The 13,302-nt window shown below is 36.4% G+C and overlaps 1 protein-coding gene across 2 annotated transcripts in view; it reads left to right on the forward strand.

The window, feature by feature from the left end:
• Positions 1-4,590: 4,590 nt before the first annotated feature.
• Positions 4,591-13,302, forward strand: part of LOC134666612 (uncharacterized) — a 105,432-nt gene continuing 96,720 nt past the window's right edge. For both annotated transcript variants that reach the window (XM_063523828.1, XM_063523829.1), the window contains exon 1: positions 4,591-4,865. The gene's annotated coding sequence lies outside the window, so the exon portion shown is untranslated. The remainder of the gene's footprint in view (positions 4,866-13,302) is intronic.

A 13,302-nucleotide genomic window follows, 5' to 3' on the forward strand; every position in this document is an offset into this window, starting at 1 on the left:
AGATGTGCTACTGTTTGTAATATTTACTTACGATAGAAGTGCGGAAAGTACGAAAGTTTAAATCGACACAAGTTGAGAATTACCTATTCACCCGTGTGTCGACAACATAACAGTCGTGTTTTAGTTTATCACCACTCGTGAATTTCCTACTTTCCGTACTTGTATCGTGTATAACTATTAAAGCACGAATATGATTTTGTTTTGATCTTATTTTGATAATCGAAAGTTGGCGTGAAGGCCTGTGCACATCGGATGCGTGTGCATAGACGTGTACGTGCGCGTTGTAATATACAGATCATTATGAGAGACAGCACACCGCTTACGTGATGTGTGCGTGCACGCCTCTAACATATTAGGGCACGCGCACGTGCGCGTCTATGCACACGTAGCCGGTGTGTTCTGGCCTTAACCAAGACGATAATTAAGGTCGTATCAAAACCAGATTAAAACCGTAAAAAACTTGTTAAATCTGAATCTGGCCCCGTGTCTAATGATGTAAAAATCTGACTATATTTTGTTCTGAATCGACTCTTCCGTGGCTGACGTAGCACAGCTACGAATTACCGTTGTTACGGCGTAGCCAAGACAAACAGTGAGTCGGCCATTACAAGGATAAGCTGATAGGTCTGACAGGGGACTCAATATCAATAATGCTAAAAAGTGTCTCTCAGTTTCATTCTAAATGGTAAAAACCAAGTACTACATAACCTACTTGTACTTATTTCAGCGGTATTAGAATCAGAATTAGTATTTTTGTCAAAATGGATATTGGCGACAAAGTGGTAAAACATTTTTAGGGTACCTAATGCCTTACGTAACAACACGTAAAATGGGGTTTTCGCTTTATCCTATGCTATGGTGTGGAATGTTGCTGGATAAAAATATCAAAACAAACAGGGGTCTATGAACTGTGAAAAACCATTTTATGATAAAGTGAATTTTTTCGGAAATAATAATAGGCCCAAAGGAAAAAAAATATGCGTTTTTTCTTACTTTTGAACCAAGGGCATAAAAAATCATCTCAGAAAAGCCAAATTATATTTTTAATGACAACTAGCAAACATAATTGACTAAGCCGTTTTTGAGCTGTTGCAAAAAGTCTTCCCTTCATATTAAAAAGACTTACAAAGCGCAGCGAAGATACTTTCTTTCACTTGTAATATACATGATTATTATGAATAGCTACATCGAGCATGGCCCAACATGCTCCGTCACGACTGACCAACTAATCACTCTTAAGAGTTTTAAGTTAGGTAGCTCCCTTATTCAGAATTCTACTAATGTCTCGGTACGCAGTCAAAATAAATTACTAGAACAGACCAGCTTAATGAACGAAAATGCCTCCACAGCGTCTAACAAATAACTTAATAGATACCTATATGAAGTAAATATATCAGTACCAACAATTGAATATCTGGAAGGTAGTTTTCGAATGAAAGAATGATATTTTGGAATTTGGTCAAAGATAAATATTATAGGTATATTGGTATGAATACATCAGTTTGCGAAACTTTTTTATTTTTCAATAAATAAGCTGAAAGAAATCCCTTAAATTGAGGCTTTTATGTGCATTAGAATATTGTACTACTACTTTTGTAGCTATTATATAATTTATATTATATATCTTCTTCCACACCGATTTCGATGACGGCGACCTCAGCAATCAAGGGTTTTTCCTCTTATGAGCTCTTATGTGACTGGCCAGGCCAAACTTGTTAAAACTCTGTCACATTCACAGCAGTAGAGTTAACCAGCTGTGTTGTACGTATACACGTTGGAGGTATTTCAGCTGAAAAGTATTAAACACACCTGTTTTCCATTATAAAACTTAAATAAAATACTACTGCATTCTATAATTTCGGAACCCAGGGCTAGGAAATAATAATAAAAATTACTATCTAAATTAAATGCTCGAATTTTTAATAGGAGATATGTATTGTGTAGCGCGGTCTGGAATTTTATTTTTATTGCAAGGCCAAATTAAAAGTAAAGAGCTATTCTCGCACTGTGCGTATATTAAAATAAAACAGGCTTCATCGCCTCAGGTCGGTTTAAGTTTTGAGAAGAGAGAATATGCAGCGCAGTGTGGAATTTTATTTTTTTGCAAATAACACAGGTTGCATTACTTTCATCGCCTCAGGTCGGTTTAAGTTTCGAGTTTTGAGTGAGAGAAGAGAAAATATGCAGCGCAGTGTGGAATTTTATTTTTTTGCAAGGCTACATAAAAGGTAAAGAGCTAATCTCGCACTGTGCGTTTATTATAATAAAACAGGCTTCATCGCCTCAGGTCGGTTTACGTTTTGAGTGAGAGAAGAGAATATGCAGCGCAATGTGGAATTTTATTTTTCTGCAAAGTTACATAAAAGGTAAAGAGCTATTCTCGCACTGTGCGTTTATTATAATAAAACAAGCTGCATTACTTTCATCGCCTCAGGCCGTCTCATGTCTTACAGGTTACGTGCCCTCAAGGAAACCCGAGTATCAAAGAGAATTGTCATATTTACTTACTTTACGTTCTCGCTTATATAAAATTAATTTACATAAATATATGTGGCACATCGCGTCAAGTAATTTTATCACTCACCTAAGTCCTAAAGTTAAACCAGTGATAATTTTGCTCAACACAAGTATAAGCAGATAATCCTTTTTGATATAAATTAAATACATATCTTTACATTTAATAAGTGTTAGATGTCCTTTAAAATAACCAGTAAGTACTTACCTGCGTTTGAGCTTAAATATCTGTATCGTATCTGAAATGTTATTAATACCTAATAACCGCGAATCGAGCTTGCACCAAGTGATAGGTATTAAATTGATGTCAATAAAACATTAGGTTAAATTGATATCAGTTTGTAGGTTCACATTTGAGTTTTTTAATCGATAACCTCTAGTCTAACGAGAGAAATGTAAAAGCGTTACTCATTTCATTAAGAATCGCTTAATCAGTTCAGGATTACTGACTTTAGAATTCGCTGAGCAAACGCTTTAATGTGGTTCGTGTGCTGACCAAGTGGTAATTAAAGGTCTTGTAACAGATAGTATTTAACAATGAGATCATAGAAGAAGCTTGCTGTAATCGTATCACTCGAAGGAAAATGACAATTATTTGTAACGAAATTTTTGAAACATATTTAGGATCAAACCAAATTAAGAAATTTATTCCTTATATCTGCATATGCAATTTGAAATTAGTTGTGAAGTTTTTTTTTTCCTAAAAACGAATTTAAAAAGAAAATATAATGTGTATAGGTCTGATTTCTAAACCATATGTATATATTTACTGCCCTGCTAAGCCAGTTAGCAGTTTCGCAAATGAAAATCGATGTAAACATTGTGCCCACTTAGGAAAGTTGTAAACGTGGGGAAAAAACAGCAAAGATTCGATTAACTGTATAATATTATGGTCACGGTAGCGTTTTACTTGTATTTATTCCAATTTCAAATACCTTTGTCCTTTTGAGAAATGTTACTCATGTAACTTTCGAACCATTCATTTTACTGAAATTTGTTTTTTCCTTTTCTTTTCGGCTGTATTTGTTTTTTAAAACATTCAGCCACAAAATTTTTTACCTACATCCCAAACAGAGGCCCCTTTTGAAATTATTTCAAACGGGCTACTTACGTACATAAATATACACAATTAAGTCAAAAAACGCTCGACATGTTTCGGGGCCCGATTCAGATTTTGAAATAGATATCTTTTAGACATCACCAAGATACGATAACGATATGTTTAAGATCTAACCTGTCAAATTTGACATTTGCGCGATTCGGGAGATACTCTTGAACGATTTCCACAGGATATGACTTAGAGATCCAATTCACATCTAATAGATATCGTACTCTATCTAACGTAAAAGTAACGTAAAAGTGACATTGGTTGCCCGAATTACGCTGCAAAAGAGAACTAGTTGATATCTAAACTATAACGTACTTATCTAGAATGGATCTAGTACGTGTCGTCTCTTGTGAATATCTTGAAGTTCGAATACGGCCGACAATCTTCATGGAGCAACAACTCGCCTTTAACATTTTCTTTTTTTTGCTGCATGTCTACCCATTTTAGTGTGAAGCAATTCATAAGAAAATCAAATAACCTAAGGCAAAGCTGACATTCATTTGTACACTCATACATTTTAATTGTAATTCTTCGTTTCTCTATCGTAATAAATGTGTGTAGGATATATTTAAGTATATATCATTTATAGTTAAATATTCAGTATGTATGCTGATGATAATAAAAATTAAAATCAATAAAAAAGTATACGTTTGGTCGAGGAACATCTACCCTTGAGAGCGAAGAAAGGACGGTTTTTATAGTACCAATTTACTTAAACACGTTTAAAATAAAAGCGAAAGTTCCAAACAAATCAATGAAAAAACTTGTTCCTTTGAAGTTACTTGATCAACATACTACGTATACCTAAGTTGTATTCCCAGCGGCGTCACTGCAGAAAAACTCAACTAAATCCAAAAACGTCTTCAACCGGTACCTTACTCGCCCTACAGGCTTCTGGATCCGTTTTTTCCTTCACGTTCGTCCTTACAGCGCATACTTAATATCTATTTGCTCGTACCGCGAGGTAAGCGGGTTGAGAGAGGGGAGGCAGTAGGGACAGGCGCGTTGGGGTCTCCCCAGCCAGTCGAGGCTGCGGCGTCACACAGAGCGTACTCGCGGCCACCCGGTTAAAAAATATCAGAACCACCGTGCCAGTGACGTGATCAGTGCTTGCACATGCGTGTGCTGTGACCGAGTTGATTATAGTGGACGAGTGACTTGTGTGTGTGATTGCGTGCCACTAAGTGAGTTCGGAGCGAGTTTAAGGACGGTGGTTACTCTGCAATCTCTGAAATTGCTTTAGGTAAGTCCTAGTTTTTATTAGTTGTAAAATTTGCATGGTAACGGGATTGCTGTTTATTTGGCCGATGTTATCTTTAATTTATGCAGGTTCGCTTAATTTACGCATTCAGAAACAACATATTAGGAATACAGACACATGTTTCAGCGGATTAATTACTAAACGGCCTTATTGATTGGCTTAAACTTTACTGACTATTGATTTAGGAAAACTTTTGACCCAATGCGGCATCGCATTTATTATTCAGAACATTTAAGTATTTGAACTGACCGGCGCGGTACCGCAACAGAATTATTGAACAATTATTTAAAGTGAACTCAAAGCACTTTAGAATTTTAAACGATCGTTAAAACATAACTAGAACGGTATCCGAGCTTTAAAAATCTGTTGTGTCAGCGCATTTCGTTTGCACAAAAAAATTAAAAACACTTAAGAGAAAAGTGCATCACCGCTTCTCCATATAAACGTAGTCCCCATTTTTCTCTCTGGATGAGTATTAACATTAAATAATTTTTTTAGATAGTTAATGTATAAATATTAAGCTATTGCCCCTTCGACTGAATCTCTTCGATTTCCGCTTTTTTAACTATGAAATTGTATTATTTTGGTATTTTCATTTTTATTTGCTTTAATTGAAACATACATGGGTACTTCTAGTATAGTGGTTTATGATTTATACTACACTGTAATACATACAAAATCACTGCAACTCGTAAATCCGTAGCAGGTGCTACAACATCACTTCCAAAACGTAATGGCGGTCGCGCCGTAGCAGTCCAGCTGCTACGAATCTTTCGTAGCACACGTTACGATCAACATAACGTAGCGGTTTTAGCAAAATAAAATATGATGCAAATATAATTTGGAACTGAAAAGTTCTTGGGTAACAACCACGTACCAAAAGACGCAACATACGGGATCCTCAGCAAGGGTATTGACGGCGTAACTAGAGATATCCTGACACTATTATACACACGAACGTTGTGGAGATACTTGAACGTTGGGGAGCATTTATCGAAGAGGCGTATTCTGCATGTAATAACAGGTTATAATTTGATCTGGATTTGTTTATGATAAGAATTCTTAACCAGAAATGTCACTTTTGGTAGCTGTTACATCCATAGCAACAATATTTAAAAATAGCATGAACGGCAATCATTTAGGTACATTTTTCTGTGTGGGCGGGGTTAAAATTAACAAGTAATTAAATCCTCCTTTCTTCCTCGCGTTATCCCGGCATATCGCCACGGCTCGTGGGAGGCTGGGGTCCGCTTGACAACTAATCCCATGATTTGACGTAGGCACTAGTTTTTGCGAAAGCGACTGCCATCTGACCTTCCAACCCAGGGGTGAAACTAGGCCTTATTGGGATTAGTCCGGTTTCCTCACGATGTTTTCCTTCACCGAAAAGCGACTGGTAAATATCAAATGATATTTCGTACATAAGTTCCGAAAAACTCATTGGTACGAGCCGGGGTTTGAACCCGCGACCTCCGGATTGCAAGTCGCACGCTCTTACCGCTAGGCCACCAGCGCGCACCAGTAATTAAATCCTCGTCTATATTTAATAATTTAATTTTCTATATGAACTAAATTCGGTTGGTGACCAATTATAAGCACATGATTTTCACGTGAATACCAGCAGGTGACAACAGACAATATTTAATAGTCTTTCTATTATCAGGGTTCTATTTAAAGTTGTGCCGCCAACTTTTGTGTTAGAATAGGGAATTTTCATATTATTTCTAGTCCACCTACACACACCTTTTTCCACACCTACCACCTACACAGACCAATCACCTTTACTTATCGGTTTTCTGTGTTGAATACCTACTCAGAATCACGAGCTCTTTCCATTCTTACTAAGAATATAATGTCCCCAATTTTTTGGCCCATGATTAATTACATTTTCAATACAATCTTCTAATGACTGCCAGAACGGACGAACAAAAAAAGTATGAAGTTTTGGGGAAATTGGGGGATCGTAGTGTCGTCCCGTTTACTTAGATTGATTTAAAAGGGACGACACTACGATTTCTTAACGGTCTTATTTCGCCTGTCGGTTGGCAACACGCTGATGTTTAGAAACTGATTACTTTGTAGTAAACTTTAAGTAAGTAGTAAGTTTAGCGAACCCCGAAAATCCGTGAGGATTTTTCTGACATTGCTTGAACAGTAAGTTGAAATGAGCGCTAAGTCCTTTGAGAATACGCCAGCCTTCAGCGAGGCACAGCGTGCCGAGAGTCATCTTTGAACCTTCAAATGAATAACACGCGTATTCGGGAAACGAGATAATCACAAGATCTAGAAACGATATAGAGATCAACTAGATTTACATTAGATATCGACTAGATGTGACTTGGATATCTAAGTCATAACTTGTCGAAATCGTTCAAGAGGGCCTCCAGAATCGCGGAAACGTCAAATTTGACATATCTATCTTACAAATATCTCTAAATTATCCATATCGTAACTTGTTGAGGTCTAGTAGAGATCTAATACATTTTCAGAATCGAGCCGTTAGAGAGTCACTAGATATGAAATAGTGAAGATATGTGACGTTCCACGGAAAAAGGTACCTTGTGGTGGCCGGCGCTTACGTTGCATAGCGCCGCAATAATATTGGAGCGGCGTTAACAATAGCGTAAGCGCCAACCGCCATAAGGTACCTTTACCCGTGGGACGACACATATCTTTACTATATCGTATCTAATTAATCTCTAATTCATTTCCAGAATCGCGCCGGTAGTTAATAGGTACATAAGGCATTGTAAAAAAATATAGACACCTACTTGTAATAAATATCGAAAGTCAAGTTTTTTAGAAATAATTGTTCCGTAAAAAAGTAAAGGATTTGAGTTCCTAATCCTTAGGTAAAGTTGGCAGTATGTACCAACACGCTCCGCGATTGTTGCGCCATTTAGGGTCATAGCTACATTGGTTGTTCAATATATAGAATTTCTAAATTAGCAAGAACCCTAAATGGCATAACAATCCCGCGTGGTGACTGTACATGCGATTAGTATTAAGGTGACAGTCCATTTCCAACGACAGCTGCACTACTGTTCATTTTACTATGGAAATTGACAATGACAGCGACGCGTTCAGTATCGGTAGTGCAGCTGCGGTTAAAAATGGAATGTTACCATTAAGCTACTTTATACTAATTATTAGGTATCTTTTCCGTAATCCTTTGCAACCAGAACACCAACAAATTATGAAAAATTTACTTTAATTCTCGTAAATCATTAATAAAATTTTGTATTATTTTTGCGCAAATTATGAACCAAAGTTCTCTAAATTTATTCATGGACAGAGAAACCTATATAAATTCAAATATTTTTTGAAACAGAAATAATAACTTTACTAACATAAATCACACTAAGTATTTACCACAGCTACATCGTTTGATAGCACAGACTGTGCCAGTGTTATTTTAAACGTCAAACTTCAGTATTTATACAAGACTTGGTGTAATAACCGCTGTCTGGGATATTCAAAGTTGACCTCGTACTCGTATTAGCTGCCGTTACTTTATGCAGTGGACGCCTGCCAATTTGATTACATTACAAGTACGTAGAAGCTTAACTAGTTCTTTTTTATTCTGGGCTTTTAAATTAGAGCAAACTTTTGATATGGTTGATGTACTACTATTATGAAAAACTTGATTTGTTAACCCGAAGAGGGTCTTGGCCTTTGAAACGAGAGCACGCCACTTTTCCCGACCCTGCTCATTTTCCTGCCAATTATCGACTTGAAACTGACGCAGATCCGCTTATGCACACTGTCTCCCCAGCGGTATCTGGGCCGACCTACCGGGCGGCCACCAGTCGGTCTTCCCAGGTATCTACGCCCTCTTGGCAGCCCAATCCTCTCCCATTTTTAATAGGTGACCGAACCAGCGAATTCTGTGGATTTCGTTTCGCCGATGATATTGGGTCCACAAACATCTTCTTCAACCTAGCGTTTTCCCGGCCTAGTGCCAGGGTCCGCTTTCTTGCTTAGTCTTCTCCACTTTGCCCGGTCTTCGGCATCCTCAGGTCCACATACATAAGAATAAAAATTACTCCTCAAAGGACCACATGCAATTATGATGGTTACGTTAAATATACCCAAAAATTTATCATCGTTCTAAATAAAACTACGAAACTATGTGAATATCAAAACAGTTTCATTGTGAAATACCATGAAACGTTCAGATATTGACATGTATTATACATGTCAATATCTGAATATATAACCACTATGTATGCTGATATTTATCTTTGATTGTAATGGCATGCGCGCCGTGTGAAAATATGTAAAACAAATAGCAGTAACAAAAGATTTATGGAGGTACCCATCGTGTTTCCATTTACAAATTCGAAAAGAAAAAGCACAAACAAAATGTGGAATTGCAAGCAACGGTGACCGCGGAAACCATTTGGTTCTGGGGTCGCGTCGCAAAATAAGTAAACTGGGAAAATGGGCAACCGTAGTTCGACACAATACGCCGGGGTAGGCTATCACCGACCCGGGAACTAATTGTGGTTAAACGGCGGTTAACTTGAGTAGGTATGTGAGTGTACGGGGGTTAATTTGAAAATAAATTCACTTTAAACGTAGTTTTCTTAGTGCGTATATTTCGAAAAAAATCTATGTCTATTTCAAATGTAACTAACTGGTTAATATTAACTTACATTTATAGACGGGTATATCGCGTAGCGCGCGTTCGTTGGGTAGTTGCACAAATCTCAGTTTGGACATTTTGCTGGGAATATCTGACGTTAGCCGCGACCACGACCAGTGAAACCTGTATTGAGACGTCGGTAAATAATAAAGGTAATAAAATAAATTCGCGATAGACCCGTCTATAAATGTGAGTTAATATGTGTTCAAAACGCGAAAGTTTCAAATATTATACAGGTTAACTTAAGTAATAGTACGCGAAAGACCACAAATATTTCAAATAGATCCGAGTCGGAATCGGATGGGTCATCGCGACTTATACCTACCAAATAACATTGTATTCGATTTTGAACAGGTAGGTAAGTTGAAAGACAAAAACTTATAGTAGGTTAGTTAAAAATAAAGTAAAATTATCGACATTGCTGAATTGCACGGATATAGTGGTCGTTCTTGTCAACGTGACAGAGTGATAAAACGGTATAACTTTCTATGCCGCGGTGTTAAAAAGGGACAGTTATTTAATCACCTACATAAAGCCATCCATAATACGTCTGCTGAAATTGTTAATTTTTTTTGCCTTAACTTCAGTTCGAATCGAACGAACAACGCGATGTATTAAACTGTATTATTACAAATTTGAATATGAAAGAAAAAATAATTGATTTCACAAATGGACGTTACGCCAAGCATGCGTGCCTGAAACAACGAACTTTAAGCGAAACATTTCAGGCAGCGCTTCATTTCATGAAGTGAATTGGAGAGTTTATTTTTATTTCAGCATGTTTTTACAGCCTGCGGCAGTATTTTTAATTTTAATAATCAGAAACTAATTTTCTCAATATCGGTTTTTCTGCCCGTCTGTTAGTCCATGAAATAGCTCAGAAATCATTATTACCTACCTACTAGAAAGCACGCCAAAAAAGTGATAAAATAAAAAATTAGAATCCAATACGGCACGTTATTTTACAAAATTTTTGTGGTATTCAAATGACTGTCATTTATATTATTTGTTTCATCTAAATTGCCTCGTGGATATTTCTCAAGAGACTTGAAACGGAGCGATTAGGTAGTCTACTGACGTAACCGAGTCTAGATGGGCTTACCTTGGATTAACAACGTCGCTTGACAATCAGAGCCACTAGACTTAACAAGCTCGCTTTACAAACCTACTACATACATTTTAAGAGTACATTGCTCCTATTATTTATTATAATTAAAAATAGAGTCTGTGCGGAAAGAGAAGAGTCGTGGCAGAAACGGGAACTAACATTTTAAATTTTATATGGCAATCAAACCTTTGACACCTTGTCATGTAAAAAGTAAACAAACTTCTGTCATTGTTTATTTATTAACAAAAACCGCAAGTTTTATGTATAAAATATTTTCAAAACACGATAAAACCGTACATAAAACCACAAAGAAAATTATATTTAACATTGTTCGGTTTTGTCAGCGGGAAGAAAACGGCTAAAAGCCGACTATCGACTTACAAAAAGTCGCAGAACGTGTTTCCGCTATTCGCGGGTATTGATGTTGTATTTAATATTAAATAATTACCTATTTAATAAGCCCCCTAAGTAACTTGTCTCCGGTACATAATCGGTAAGTATATTCATTCAAAATATATTAATTTTCATAAATATGCAGGTCATTCATGGTCTTTAAAATAACTGACAAATAGTCTTGATACTTGCCATTTTATGCATATTTATATGTATTTTTTTTTTCAGGATTGTGTAAAAGTACCTACGGTACCTCGAATAAAAGACCGCTAAGTAGGTGATATGCAAGAATTCGTAATCTACGTGCCGGATTCAAGCACATCCAGTTCAGATGAAGATAGTTCTATGAGTGTCCCTGGTTATTCTGAAGCTAGCTCAAACATAAGTGACATTGAATATTTTAATTCAGACTTCGATTACAAAGAATAAAACTTTTTCTAATAAAATATTTCTTTATTTGTAGGTTCTGTTAGTTACGAAATTATATTTCATATTTAGCAGTGACTTTTCGGTGAAGTAAAATATCGTGAGATGAGAGAACCGGACATATCCCAATAAGGCCTACCTACTTAGGGGCCATCCATTAATTACGTCACACGTTTAGGGGGTGGAAGGGGGTCAAGAAAATGTGACATGTTGTGACATAGGGGAGGGGGGAGTCACAAACATTGTGACGTGACTTTAACTTCATCAATATTCATCAGTAACCGAAAATTAATTTATATTTTTTTAATCGCTGTACATTTAAATAATGAGGTTTTGGAAGTAGGTAGGTAATTTTCGTTCCTAATTGGTTTTGCGTTATAAAATTACTAATATTTCTTTTACAAAAAATATTTTTTTATAAAAAAAATAAAGCCGAGTTAGTATTGCCGATTTCGTTGAAAACAAAATTGCCTAAATGTGACGTCACACAAGGTGGGGAGAGATTTTCAAAATGTGACCAAGTGTGACAAGGAGGGGGGGAGGGGTCAAAAAACCTAGAAATTCGTGTGACGTAATTAATGGATGATCCCTTATGCACTATTTTTATTCATATCCATATTTATTATTAATAATGTACACATACATTACAAGTCAAGTTTACAATGGGTGAAATATATCCCAGATAAAATTACAGTTCTATTGCCCAATTTCTACCCGATCTACCCGGTTTTAATAACTGTTGGACTGCACAGATTAGGCAGTACATAAATGAGACTCTATCTTGTTTGGTACTAAAATTACAGTTGTATTGGGCAGATTCTTAACTAGTTTTACCACTTTGAGCAGTTTTGTCAATCGCACTGTCACTTTTTAGTATCAGAGACATAAAAACAAGTGTGTTTTAAAAAGAAAACTAGTGCCTGCGCTAAATCAGGGGATTGAGTTGACGAGCCGACACCACCACCAGGCTCCGTTTAGTAAGCCGTGGTAAAAAACCAGAACAAAAGGGATTCAAGTATCAAGACCTTTAGTGTCGTACTATAATCACGTGACCAGTGTTGTCAGCATAGCAAAAACCATAAAATAGCACTGGCGCGCCCTCAAATCCCACGACTCTTCTCTTTCCGCACAGACTCTATAAGACGTTGGTACGTAACCAGTATTAAAATAGTTTTTTTAGGAAACGCACGATCGATGATTTTTCTTACCTAAAAAAAGTATAAAATAAATGCATTATATTTCAACTAAACAACAAACTCACACGTGAAAATTGTATAATGTAGTGAAAATACATAAAATTATACCATCCGTTGCTCGTTAACGAGTAATGTATACCGTTACATTTTAATAACTAACATTTTTTAGGTTGCCAGGAATAGAAAAAAAAGATGATATATTTTTATCCCGAGTAATTGGAATATTCTCTCGGGAATGCTGGCAACATTTAACGTGGAGCTAGGGTAAATGCCACATATATGGAAAGTTTTGTCAGCTCATTTCATTTATTTCGAAACAAACATTATTGCGATTAGCAGTTATTGGTTGTCAATGCTAGACGTAAAACAACGATTTTTCCAAAAAATCAATCAATCAATTATATATTTACTATGCATCTTTATTATTAAAGCTCCGTGGGTTTGGTTTTAAAGAATTTATTTTATTTAGGGTGCTGTTGCACATTTTAATCTGAATGGTTTTTGGCCGAAACACAAGGAACAAAATTCAACATTCGGTCGGTTATACTATTCTTATAATAATATAAATTTAGAGCTATGGAGCGCAGCGCTCTAAGACTCGAATAATAGACGTAGCTCGCAAAGCGGCTAAGTTAAAATGGGACTGGG

Source organism: Cydia fagiglandana, chromosome 8 (assembly GCF_963556715.1).
Source record: "Cydia fagiglandana chromosome 8, ilCydFagi1.1, whole genome shotgun sequence".
Classification (NCBI taxonomy): Eukaryota; Metazoa; Arthropoda; class Insecta; order Lepidoptera; family Tortricidae; genus Cydia; species Cydia fagiglandana.